The sequence below is a fragment of the Panthera onca genome, chromosome F1 (assembly GCF_046562875.1).
Source record: "Panthera onca isolate mPanOnc1 chromosome F1, mPanOnc1 haplotype 2, whole genome shotgun sequence".
Lineage (NCBI taxonomy): Eukaryota > Metazoa > Chordata > Mammalia > Carnivora > Felidae > Panthera > Panthera onca.
This window is the reverse complement of record NC_138355.1, coordinates 67,982,853-67,996,668: the sequence shown is the minus strand read 5'-3', so window position 1 is coordinate 67,996,668 and position 13,816 is coordinate 67,982,853. Positions and strand designations below refer to the sequence as shown.

The 13,816-nt window shown below is 52.2% G+C and overlaps 1 long non-coding RNA gene and 1 other non-coding gene across 2 annotated transcripts; one reads left to right on the top strand and one right to left on the bottom strand.

Moving 5' to 3' along the window:
- Positions 1 to 5,353: 5,353 nt before the first annotated feature.
- TRNAR-UCU (transfer RNA arginine (anticodon UCU)) lies at positions 5,354 to 5,427 on the bottom strand. Its single transcript has one exon. It is a non-coding gene; the product is annotated as a tRNA-Arg (tRNA).
- Positions 5,428 to 6,490: 1,063 nt separating this feature from the next.
- Positions 6,491 to 12,322, top strand: LOC144614831 (uncharacterized). The gene is made up of 3 exons (XR_013553057.2): positions 6,491 to 6,934; positions 8,874 to 9,234; positions 9,816 to 12,322. It is a non-coding gene; the product is annotated as an uncharacterized LOC144614831 (long non-coding RNA).
- Positions 12,323 to 13,816: the final 1,494 nt, after the last annotated feature.

Genomic DNA, 13,816 nt, shown 5'->3' with positions numbered 1-13,816 from the left:
ATACATGTACTTGGTTCCACTCCGTCTGCTATCCTGGACGGTACTATTTCTCTCCTCAAAAGCGGCCAGCAGATGTAGCAAAAGAAAGAAAAGATAACGAGGGGCTGTGAGCGATTCCCAGGTGATGCTCCTCGGAGACCAGAGGTGGGTCTTCCGCAGGGAACGATCCCAGGAAGGGCCCCGGCCAGGACCCCAGTGGCCACGTTCCAGTCTCTTCTCCCCGCACCGCGGGGACGGACACACCTGCCTCATCCCAGGCTTCAAGGCCATGCATCGCTCACAAGAGAGGCTTCACAGGTCTGTTCCCCGTGCCGCACAATGACTGCTACAAGGCAGGGTCCCCACAGTGACCACAGGGGAAGACGTGCTCTTGGAGGGCAACTCTATGCATTTCTCCCCTCCCCCCCACCCAGCGATCCACTATGCCCGGGCATCTCCAAGGGACAGCAACAGGTGGCCCGTGGCCAACTCCCTCACATCCTCACCACGGTCTCCAGGAAACGAGGCTGATGGCTATCCACAAATAAAGGAAGCTGGCATGTGTTTTGGCTCCTACCGTGTGCCTAATTATCCAGACACTTTTACATTTTCCCTCGTTTAATTCTAGGTGTTACTTGGCTGCTCTCCAAATGAGGAAGTCAGGGCTCGAGACGCCTAGTGCACGCCCAGGGTCACACAGACGGTAAGCAGCCAGACGTCAGACAGAGACCCAGGTCCGTCGACCTCAGGCGGTCGCCTCTTCCCCTAAGCTCCTCTTCCAGCGCCTCCTATCGTATCCCCGTCCTCCCTCCGTTCTCTCCAGGGAGCCCTCCTCAGAGCTCTCAGTGGAACAGCATTATCATCACAGAGGCATAGAGATCCACCTGCTAAGGAGGACACTGAGAAGTTGAAAGACATCCTGTTCCATTGTAATTTACAGAAATCGCTAAGGACGTAAACACCGAAATAATGTTTGGGGGAGGAAGTTCCATTTGCTATGCCTTTTAAACACAAACAAAACGAACATTTTTGCTAGTAGGTGACAACCGTTGTAATGGCAATAAATAAAAGTAATTAGTTCTCAGGCAAAATGTAAGTGATCCAGGCCCGCTCGGCTCTCCAAAGCTGATAAATCACTTTTGTAGGTAGATATTGTTCCAAAACCCTCCTCCGCTGGTGCAACGGGCACCAGCACTTGGGAACCACAGCGCCACGCCTCCCCGCTTCCAGAAGGCTTTGCCTCCAGCAGACCTGCAAACACGCCCCTGTCCCCAACCACACTAGTCTCCATCAACAGCCAAAATTAGCCTTGTAACATGGAAACCAGATCCCTGCACTCAACTGCTCAACCCCACTGATGATTCTCATTAACACAAAGGAGAGCCTGACCTACAAGCCTGACGTGTGGAATTGCCCCGAGGAAGTGTCTTGAGAATCTGCTGTAACTTCTGGTAACAACCGGGCACCACAACTAGCTGTAGGGGAAAGGGCCCCTGGGGCCCCGCGTCCTGTGATGGGCAGGTGCACCTCACACAATGGAGATTCGCCTCCTGTGGCGAGGTTCTTCTGGAAGACCTGCTGGAAAGCTGGCTGATGGTATCTGGGCCTAGAATTTCACTTGCTTTTACATACAAATGCAGAGAGCTTTCTGCATGGTTTAAAGCGTCCTCAATTACGCCTGAATGCAAAATGCTGCAATCTTTGCCAGGAGATTGAATTTATCTTGATCACAAATTTATCAGCAGTGCTCACCAGTTTGAAAAGCCACAACACTGCTGGTACGTGACATCCCTTGTGATGCCTAAGTCAGCCACGAGGCGTGCCTGCATTGGTCTGCGAATACGTGATAGCTGTCGTACCACAGGCGATTCTTCGTGTAAGTGTAAGACTGCCAGTGTGCTGTACGTATCACTTATTGTACATTTCTCTCCTTTCATTTTTGTCTTATATTATAAAGACATTAAACTGACTTAATATTGTGCGCAGGAAGGTTACGCTACCTATGAATTTCGTCCCAGGAAAGTAAAGAAGTGAGCAAATACCAGGAGTGCTATGCAAGGCAGAGTTGGGCGTGACAGGGCTGAGAACGTCACCCTCTATGACATGCCCCATAGGCAACCCTGAGCCAACCTCCCCACCTCTCCCTCCGCTCCAGCCACTGACCTCGGTGCTTTCCTCCAAAGCCATCCAGCTGGCGCCCCCCTAAGGGTCTCTGCTGTGGCTCTTTCTCTGTTTGGACCGCCCATTCTCTGGTCTAGTTGATCGCTCTGGTTTCACTCATTCTTCATTCAATGTCACCTCCTGCGAAAGTCTTCCGTGGCCACCACGCCTCACATCACTCTACCTTCTATCATCAGTTAGGTTCTTCCAGCAGGTACATTGACCTACAATTCTATCATAGTAATATTCGCTCACCCAACCCTCATCTCTGCCATGGGAACACGCACTCCATGCGGGAAGCAGGCAGTGCTAATGTGGATCCTGGTGGGTCATGGGAAGTGGCACGACACGGGAGCTTGATGAATATTTGTAAAGTTAATGAATTCATGCATGAAGATACTGCTTGTGCCCCTGATCCCTGAAGCTACATTTCTTTCTCTCCCATCTACATAATTTATAGCCAATCTAAGTCAGCATTAATTCTTTAAATATATCCATCAAATGCCTACCATATTTCAGGCACTGAGAATACAATAATAAATAAGACACATCTTGCCCACATACTCTGTAATTAATGACCACCCCCAGCACCTCTGAAGCATTTGAGTCCTCCAGGAAAGTGACTTTCAAAGAAACCACCGATTTCTACTGTAGAGTCTGAGGCTCTTTACAATACAGCCATTATGATATTCATAAATCAGAAGTCATCCCCCACCTATTCAGAAAAAGCTATTATCACACATAAAGAAACTTCTACCAAAGTGAAAAGTCTTGCCCCCCAGTCCTTATGATACCCTTCTTCAAGTTCCCAGGATACCCCTTCCTCAGAGACTGAGGTAGCTGAAGGCTGGGTGATGCGTGAGTAAGTGGAAGCTTCTAGTTCCCTTGAGCAGTGGAGCTAGCAGGTACCTCTACCTACCCGGCTGAGATGAAGCTCCCAGCTAAGGCACAGAGAGAACGGTTGCTCTCTGAAGGACCCCACCTGCACAAAGGTCCAATCTATCCTCTTTCTTGGGGAGCGCAAGTCAATGTCGGCCCCAGATGTGGCTCACCGCCACCCTGGATGTTCTGGACAGGGGCTGACCATTGAGACCCTGACCTTTCCCTACTCTGAAGCCAGGCACGCTTTCCGCATGCCAAGGGGAGACAGAAAGCAAGCCCAGAAGTGACATAGGCTATATATTTGTGCAGAGTCGTACCGTGGACTTTCTCATTCAGTTTGCCATCTGGAGGACACATAAAGCAACCTTGTCATTATAAATCAGCAGTTCAAGTTCAGAGAGGTGTTCTTCAACCAAGATCTTCTAAATCCAAGGTAGGAAATGGAAATGGCTGGCTAACATCATGTTTGGGGGCTGTCCACGGGCTTCAGTCCTCACTGGTATCGAGCCTCACCTGAGGGGCTGGGGCTACATTGCACCCTGATCAAACATTTGAACAAATCTCAATCCAGTGCCCACTTGGGCACACGTCCCCTCCCCGTTTCCACCCCTAAGCCCTCACCCCCACAATTTCATGAAGCCTTTATTCCTAGCAAACCTCTAGAACGGAGCAAGCCTTGGAACCGGCCATAATGCATGTGCACCGTTGCCCCGACTTTGAACAGTGATAGAGCGACAACCTTCCTACTTCTTATGGTGGACCAGCCACGTTCCAACAGAACGATGAAGGGGACCCCGGGTGACATAATATTCTGGACGTGGGTGAAAAAGGTGACATGGGCCCCTTTGCCAAACTCCCTCCCCACCTCATCCGCCACGCAATAATTTTTCCCCTCAGAGCTTAAAGCAAAAATATCTAGGATGAGCAGGGCTAACAATAAAGAAAGCCTCCAGAAGGGTCTGCCCAGGAATTTCTGGTCCACACTGGTATCCTCCAAAGGGCACATCCGTGGGGCTGTTGGAGGTAGTGAATACCTGAGCTGGTGTTCTTCCAAGAGGACTCAGAAGGGTAAAGCCTTGTGGGCTCTTCCTGCGAGAATTCTAAGTTCCTGTAAAGCACTATCCCACTTCAAATGAAGTTCAGGACTTTCAATTTGCTGCAGACGTGCAGGTGTCCTAAAGGCTCCCGCCAGAGTCCTCCTATCTGCCCTATCAGCTCCCACCTCTTGGCATGGTTTGGCGACACCCTGTGTGGACTGGCCCCCTCACCCCGCGCCAGCTTCCTGGAGCCTGAGTGCAGGGCTGCGTCCGCTGGATGCCCGTGCAGAGCCCCACGTAGGAGAGATACTGACTCCCCACCCCAGCAGAGGGAGGAGAGCTGTGTGGTGTGTCTCAGGTTTCCTGGGTTCAGCTGGGGTGGAGGTCACGTCCAAGCACGGGTGGCTCGCTCTAACTAACAGGCTGGAGCTGCAGTACGCCAGGGGGAGAGAGCCCGCCCAGCCCAGAGTAGAAACCCAAGCTCCCAGCCTTGCTGAATGTGGCCATGAGATGAGGCAGGGCGGGAGAGCAGAAGGGAAAGGAGGACGAGGAGGGCTGAGATGTCCTGATGGCGACGGGGAGTTCCGGAAATAACACCCACACGCCACCCTCAGAGTCTGCCCTGCAGACAGGAAAGGCTACCAACTTTTTCCCCAGGCGCGGGACACCTCGGAGTTTCCCGGACAAGTCCATCTGCCACGGATAATCCGTGTGCTGCTGTGCAGTTTACTCCACGAAGACAGAGCGATGACCACATCTCACCTTGTAGACGAGAAAGTGGGTGAAGAGCTTTAGCACGGAAAGCTCCAGGAATGACAATGATGGTGAATAAATTGTCCTGTGCATGACCCCACCTGCCCCCTGAGCCACCCCGGTCAAGGGGACCCTTACCGTCGAGGACAGCTGGACGCTTCCTCAGGGGCATATGGGTCAGTCTGCCTGTTCGAGTTCTCAGACGAGAAGGAGGGAACTGCAGTGGTCCCCTAACCCGTGCCCTGGCACCCTGGTCCCTGCGTGCCAGCGGATGGTCCTAGGAGGCAAAGGATTCAACGGCTGTGTCAGTCGGGCCGAGCAGAGAGAAGCAGCAGACATCTGAGCCTCCGCTAGACAATGAAAATCCGTAAGGGAGGAACAGAGAAAGCATGAAGAGGGAGGGAAGGGAAAAGGAGAGGAGGTCCACGATTCCCAAGGAAAGAGGTTTCCTTTCTCTTCCCCAGAGCCTCCAGGGAGAGATAAATGTAATTATCAACCTAGCGTGACAGCACGCAAAATAAAAGAGGCACCTGCCAGGTGACCATCTCTGCCGGGACTCGAACCCGGAACCTCTGGATTAGAAGTCCAGCGCGCTCGTCCATTGCGCCACAGAGACCTCACCACACACACAGCATCAGCACCAGAACTGAAAAAGCACATACCTTCTGCATCACCAGCCATCTCGGGCATCCTGCTCTCTCGAGCGGTGGGGGGGCAGGGACAGCTGGAAAATCTGGAGTGGAGATCCACCCGCAGGCTCCGTCAAAGCTTTTCCCAGTACCGTGGGTCCTGGGTCCTCGGAGGACTGGAGGACCGGGGCGGCAGTCGTTTTCAGTCCCAGAAGCTCTGATGGGGCAGGATGGAGCTGGAGCCTGGGCCCCTTCCTCTCCATCCCCAGGGAGGAGGCAGGAAAGGCTCTCTATTCTCATGCTAATTAGGCAAAGCTCACCCAGCCCAGCCAGGGAACCAGGGACCAGGTCTACCGCCACCCCTCTCCCTGGCTGTGGTTTCATCCCACCCGGATGCTCTCAGACAGGGGCTGGGCAGAACTGGGGGATCCAGGGAAGCCCTCCTTTCCCGAGACAAAGGACCTGCTCCCGTAAAGAGACAGCGTGAAGGCGGAGGCAGCACCAGGCGGGGAAGCTGGGCTCCGGGACACGGGTCCAGCTCTCAGCCCTCAGAGCCGCACCCGTCAACCCGTCAAGCCGGGGAAGAGATAGCCAGGGTCTGAGGTGCTATGCCTTCAGCATCTCCCCTGGAATTATGGATGAGGAAGAGACGAAAGTGTGGTGAGTGTGTGTGTGTGTGTGTGTGTGTGTGTGTGTGTGTGTGACAGAGAGAGAGAGGAGGGTGAGAGTGGCAGCTCCCTAATGAAATACAGATGGTCCTCACACAGCCCTCGGCGATCACCTACCTGCTCCCCTCCCCCACCTTCCCTAGCTCCCAGTCTGCCCTCCTCTCTTCCCAGGACCCCCGGATTTAAAGATTGGGGCTTTCTCAGCTGCTGGGCTTGCCAGAGGCATCCGAGGACAATCAAACGGGCCAGCCCTCCGTAACCACACACAAAGACCTCCACACCCAGCCCAGATCCAGGAAAACAGTTCCTAGTTTTAAAAGCCTCCTTGGGAGGCTACAGTTGCTAATCACTATTGGTCACAGTGTCCCCCCAACCCCGGGGCTGGTTCTTCTGAATGTCTAATCCAAGTCGTTCCCACCTCAGCTTCTGCCCTTTTTCTCTCGTTTGACTGCCAGCCACATTCAGGGGACAGTTGCCCTCCGTGCTCCCAATGGCAATGCAATGATTTAAAGACCGACTCGGTGTTCCCCACCCCACTCCCACTTAAAAGGTTACAATACAAGCAGAGAGCTGACTCCCCCACCTTCCCTCTGTGTGTGCATCTATTTCCAGCACTCGACACCATCGACTTGACTCCCATCACAGTCTAAGGCCATTCTTTCTAACCCGCGAGGCCGGCTGATGGTCAAGTGAAGGACGATGTGACAACACAACGCTCTTGGACGGGAAGATCTCGGAGGGCCCTGAGAACTCTAAGACTCACCCTCCCCTGGCCGTTCAGTTCACACAGCCCCAAGGAGGAGATCTGGGCAAGCATGGGACCAAGGTGAGTCAGTCAGGTCAGGGGGCCAGGAGAAGACCAACACCTGGGAAGAGCCAGCCACCCAACCAAGCTTGCCTTCCCCGCCCCCAGGACCTAGAGGCAGAGAGCAGGCCTTTCTTAATACACCTACCCTAGACTACTCCAAGAACATGACACGCAGAACTCAAAGCTGGCCAGCTATCACAATACTTGCGTTGACCAGTGACAAGATGCCAGTCAAAGGGCTAGTCAGGAAGCCTCGGGTGCCTGTAGAGGGAAGCTCAACCTCCCAAGCCAGCCAGGAACCACGCGAATGCAAAACAGGTCCTCAGGACATTTCCCATCAGGCTCCACCAAAGTTCTCTTAGGCACAGACCCACACCCCCCACTCTTCATAAAGATGGCGTCCTATACCCAAATCTGCCCGTCCCGAGCTTTGCCCAAAGGTTCGTTGCCTCTGAAGAGGCCACGTGTTCTCCACACCCTGAATGAACAGTCCCAGCTCCCCAGCACTTTCCAAGGGCCTCATTCATTGCGTGCAATGTTCTTGCTTGGTGCTGGGGATACCACGATGAGGGAAAATAATGGCACGGTCCCGCCCTCAAGGACCCTGTGGGCAAATTGCAGCATAGGAACTATTCTGAAAGATGTACAGGAGAAAAGCCAAAATCCGTCTTATGGCCCACTGAATAAGGTGTCAAGTTTTCCAAGATTCAGCTGCAGTAGCAAACTGCAGCTGACTTGCCCCGAATCCTTGTGGAAATGAACTTCACAGCCTTCCACTTCCCCAGGGTAAGTTGGGGGCAATGATAAGTGCCATGGATAAAGATTAGCGGTGACCTCATAGAGCAAGGTGTCGTCCCCTTCCTGCCTCAGTCCCATGAGTCACAAGTCTTGCCTCTGGTGCCTGAGTTGCCTCCTGCCTCTTGAATAACCTTCCTTTATCTTTCTTTCCCTCGCCCCCACAGCAATCTCCCCATTCTAGCAAAACCTCCTTCCCAGGACCCCTTCTCCTCACAATCTCTATCAACAAAAATCCTCTGGACTGTCCAAGGTTTTTCTCAAATAAGGGACGTCTCTGACTTATCTAGCTTCACTTTATCATCCATAAATCAGATAAAGCTTCTTGATAAGTGTGAATAATGTCTCCAAACTGGATTTTTAATTTAAAAATGAGGAGGGAAACCATCCAAGAAAGCCGTGGTTGTAACGAGGCAGGAAAGGTGAAGTTAAGTCATTCCCAATGATTGAGGACAGTACGTCTTCTTTCAACCTAGGTACACCATTTGTGTTTATGCAGACCCTTGAGAACATGAGTCCATTCCTTTTCCAAAAAATGTTTCGCACTGATTTAATTCTCCAAAGATCCATGACTCAAACATTACTCACGCCTCTAACTGAATACCACTCTTTGACCCCACAGACACACCGGTGATGCTCATACATTATTTCATTCATAAAGTGTTGCTGGGATACAATATGATAAATGCCAAAAGAAAAAAGAAAAAAATCTCCCGTTGGCCCAGGAACAAATAAAATTAAATCCTACACCCTACTGTGGTCTTGCTCACAGCTTCCCTAGGGTGCCTGTACCCATCAGCCTGTGTTTTAAATGCTAAGGGATTCAGATGGAATGAGACAGTGAAATAGACGTTTGGACCATACAGCCCTTACCCATGATAGCCTCATCTTGCTGTGCCTGCTCTGTCCCAAACCTATTCCTTCACATCCACGGCGGGCACATCCTCTAAAAGTGGTATGTCCCTACTTCAGCAACCTCCCTATTTTAGCCCCCTTCACCCCTCTGCTAAGCACCTTCCAGGGAGGCCGCAAAGGAGCTCTGAGAAGTCAGAGCTTCCTCTAAGAGGGAAGAAGTGCAATGATCCAGGTAATTAGTGGGCCTGAGAATCAAGCCAAAAGAGGACAAATAAGGGCAAATTCTACCTGAATCATCACATCCTAGATTCCAAGTCTAGCCCAGCACAATGGGTTATTCTCAAGATTCCCCAGGGGGAGACCTGGACCCAGGCTGTCCGGACAATGGACTGTACCTCCAGGGACGAGTCAAGGTCAGAGGAGTCCACACAGAGGTCCACCCTCAAGGGAGTCTGAGGAATGGTGAAGAATCCGGAGATGGAATCCAGGAAACCGTAGAGAATTCTAGACAGTGTGTTCCAAGGATATAAATTCTCTCTTCGGTCAAGAAGCACGAGGAAGCCAGCAGCATTTAATGAACAGACAGGCAGCGGGCCATCAGTTCCCACCAGCTCTTTCTGGGAATTTGGAGGGAGACGTTCTCTCTGCTTCGCCCCAATTTCCCAAAGGTGAGTTACTTCCCGGGGCTACCTACCCCTCGTTCCTCCTCTGTTCTCTCTACGCCTGCGGTTCTGACCCTAAGCTACGATTCTCATGTGTTCAGTACCAACTCCCCGGTCCTGTCTTCTTACGGTGTCTTCTTGCTGTCGCCTCCATTTCTCGTCTTCTTCAGGGCACATCGCCCTTAGTCACGTCCTGACTTACATGCCCCTCCCACTCTGTCCGTACCTCTGCACACTCCTGTCCATGCCCTTTCTCCCCACTTGCCGTGTGCACTTGGCACTCTCCAATCTTTCCCCCACTGGGTCTACTCTGTGGCGTGCCCCGTTTCTTGGCCACACCCCCACCTGTTCTCATCTGGGGTCCATCTGTTCCAAACACTACTGTCCACACTCCCCACTCCTGGCCTCCAGCACGCTCAGCCCGCTGCTGCTGTCCCTGTCACCGCGCCACCAGCCACGAGGCTGTCTGCTCCCCAGGCCTCCGAGCTCCTCCAACGTCGCACTTGCTCACTGTGCTCTCGTCGCTTGCTCTGAAGTCTTGACATGTTCCCTCCTTCACCATCAGGCCCTCTCTTCCTTTCCTCTAGATTTCGGGCTCCAGGCTTCTTCCCTTTCCCCCACTGCCCAGATCTCTGCCGCTTCCTAAATCTTCGGTCTACGGTACCTGTTCTTCTGAGTCTCCTTACAGCCCATCCATACGGTGCCAGATTCCTGTCCAGAATGACCTGCTGGTCCTTCTCTCCAACATGACCACCTCCAGAAGTCCAAGGAGCTCCATGCCGTCCCACACACCTGTGTCTGCTTTACCTGCCTGGGACTCCGTGCTCCATGCGCTACTGGCTTTAAAACTGGGGGCCCCGATTGGGCCTGTTGATCACCCGGCACTGAGTGGCCACGGGGACGGGCTGGCAACCAGGTTCCTTAATCTTCAGTTACCACAGTGACGTGGTCCCTAAGAGGGCAGATATTCTAGGCCAGAGGCCAAAGAGTCGGAAGATGGCCCCTTAAAGCATCAATGACTCTGGTCACAGGTCCAGGGGCGGGAGAACATCAGTTATGCCCACTGTTAGGAGTAAAGGGGCTTTCTTGGTCTCTGGCCTCTACCACAGCTCCTCTCCCCGTCCAGCCAGGAAGCAGCCTTGAGGGGAACATCAAGTTCACCTTGTAGAGTAGAGCAACTCCACAGCAGCAAGAGAAGAAAGGTGTTCTGCTACCACACATCAGTTTATACCAAACGTGTGACCGTGAGCGTTTCAATCCCAGGGACCAAACCCGCCCTCGCACAGGGGCCTCTGAGAAATCAGGAGGGTCTGCAGCTCGTCCTTACCCAGCAGCCAGTCACTGCCCACCTGCCGCGCAGGACTGGCCCTTCTCAGAGCTGTCCCCACACCGAAGACGGGGTTCAGGGGAAGCATTTTGACTTTGAGTAACCCAGTCGGTTGCCCTCAGGCTCCTCCCAAAGGAAATAGTTGGATTCTCACGGTCCTCCCTCCTGCTGTCTGTCAAGAGTATAAGAAACAGTATTAGCAAGAGGCATAATGATGATAAAAGAATTTTTTTTAATTATTTATCTCATTTTATCATCAGCACTCTCCTACATTGTGGAAAGAGTGACGACCGTGATCTTCCTTTTACAAAAGAAAAACCTTGATCAAGGACAGGCCGTGGCTGGCCCAAAGTCATCAGCCGGGAAGTAGCGGGGGCTGGGCTCTGCCACAGGCAGGCAGGTGTCCCCGGATGGTACCTGCTGAGAGACAGGGCACCCACGACACCGGTCCCGGACCTTCCCCGCAAGTCTCTTCCCTACCCTTACGATGGAGGGGAGGTGCCCCAGGGACAGGACAACAAGGAGGATGGGTGGGGGAAGGGCAGCACCCTAGATGGAGGGCAGCACCTAGTGAGGGTGAGCGAGCCCCCCAGCCCGTGGTCTCCCCCCAGTGGCTCATTCTCTCTTGAGTCACCAAAGGTCAAAGCGGAGGAAACCAACGTCTAGATAAATGAGATGCTTTCCCCAAGGACAGCCAGCTGGTCTTCCACAGCGCTGCACCCAGCCCCAGGCTTGCTGACCTCTACTTCAAGGCTCTCCTTTTGCTACCATGGGGTCACCCCAACGGGGGTTTCTATACAGAGTGTGGGGAAGGGGACGGTATGTTTAGCCTTCAGTCGTCCCCGGAAACGGGACAACCAAAAGGATCAAGGAGCCTCGTCCTGGAATCACTGAGTGCTAAAAATGGAAAAAGACTTTTAAATAATTAAGTTTCATTTTTGACCTTATGCCTTAGCTGAATTTTTACCACGCGATCTTATTACTTTTATAAATTAAAAAAAAAAAAACTGGTTTGGAGATTAAATTGATAATGCTAAGTGGGTGAATGTTTGCTCTTTATTTTGTGTATTTCTGTAGTCTATAATTTTTGTCAACCCTCTCCATCTGTAATTACATAGATTAGTAAACTCGTGCCCATAGAAATTAAATTACTTATCCAATATTACAAAAATAGACTAACTGCTGTGGTCCACTTGGAAAAACACAGACTTCAAAGGCAGGATTGAGCAAGGTTTGAGTCCCAGTGCGTCAGCTTACTGCGTGGTGAGGAGCACCTAAATGAACCTCTCTGAGACTCGGATTGCCTGTTTATTTCAAAATGTGCACAAGTAATGCCTGCCTTCGGAGGCCACTGCAAGGAATAGATGAGGGGAGGTGGCGAGAACCCCAGGGAGCCTCACGCCTGCAGTCTCCATTTTCACAGAGACCGGGCCGTAGGCTCAAGGTCTCCCTTCCTCGGCGACTTCAGCCTCGCTTGTGCCGAAATGTTCTTGCTCAGGTCCCTAACCGCTTCCTGGTCATCAGGTTCAAGAGTGTCGCTTCACCTTTCTGCAGCATTTCGGGCCACACCCATCTGTGTTCTCGAGAATATTCACTTCCCTGCTTCCCAAGGGCTCTCCTCCTCTACCTTGGCTCCTCCTTCTCTGTCCCCTCACCGGGCCCTCCCCCTCCTTCTTAAATACCCGTGGCCCTAAGAGCAGAGGTTATCAGACCGCTGGCCCGACTGTCAGCAGCATTTTTATATTATTAAGTAGAAAAGAAGAGAAATGGCAGGACAGGATAGGGCAGAACAGAACAAGAAAGAGAACAGCAGAACGCATCAGCCTCTAAGAAGAGCGTGCGTCATTTCCGGAATGTTCGTTCCAGTTACTCCTACAGGTGTTTGTGTAGACTCTTGTGTTCTAAGTCACAAGAAAATAAGTGAATTGATTTCTTCTGTGGGTTGTGGTTGAAGGCACTGCCCTAAAGTATGCGTGGCCTCTCTTCTCTTCTCCTTTCTCCCCGAATGATCTGAAACAGCACTGGCTGTGATGAGCCGAACATGCCCATTTCCACACCTGCGGCCAGACTGGAATATTCTGCTGCCTAGACATAACACTCCTTACATGACTCACGGGCATTTCGACGGTAAAATGTACAAATCTGAACTTACATTTCCTCGTAAATCCTCTGCTCTTTATGACCTCCTAATTTACTTCATGGTAGCACCATCCACCTACTCGCTTATTAATTAATTTATTCTGCAAATCCACGAATGTGTGCTATAGGCCACGACACGTGCTAGGCACTGGGAACACAAAGACGCGGAAGACGTCACATCTGTCCTCAATAAGGGCACGGTCAGAGACAGAAAACAAACAGAATCCCAAAACAAAGCTGCCCAACTGTGGAGACACGTCCAGCACGCTACGATACTGGACAACGTGGGCCCGAAGGTCTGAGGAGGTTTGCCCGAGCCACGGACGTAAGCTGCACAAAGTCAGAACAGTTGTTCACCGGAGCCAGAGGAGAGGCGGGGCCAGGGCGTGTGTTGGGGACCCCGAGGAAGAAAGGCGCACCAAGAAGAGAGGACAGCGTGATAAAGCTACACCTCACCCCTCGTTCCTGTGTGAGAAACTACAAGAAATGCGGAGTCACTGAAGCCCGGAGTCCCAGGCAGGGGGTGACAGCCCGTGGCCGGAAGACCAGATCGGAGAGACCTTCGTACGTCATGTTAAAGGACTTCAATTATAATCCCGCAGAAGCCAGAGGCCGTGAAGGGTTTTAAGGAAGCGAGAACTGTGTTTTGGTGTGCATTTCACATAGATCACTCTGGATGCATGGGGTAGGTAATTTCGAGAGGGCCCAGCCAGGAGGCTTCAAGGTAAGTTATCACAGAGGTCTGCACCCCAGCAAGAGAACTGGCTACACACAGTGAACTGAAGGGAGAAGACGAATTTGAGAGGAAACTATGAGGGAGACAGGCTGGTCATCCAGGGCGGGGTCCGCCATGACGCCTTCGCACAAGTGCACGCTCAGGATTTCAGCAGCGGCTGTGATCAGCCTGTTCCCTCTCTGCAGCCCTGAGATGCACACACCCCCACCCCCACACCCCCACTCCCACCCGCACCCCCGTCTCCATTGCTGCTTCTGGCCCACTGCAGAGAGCGCATCCTTCGAAGGCAGGGCTATTCGAGTATTTGATTTTTTTTTTATTTCTTTAACATTTATTTAAAGACAGAGAGAGAGACAGAGTGCAAGTAGGGTAGGGGGAGAGAGGGG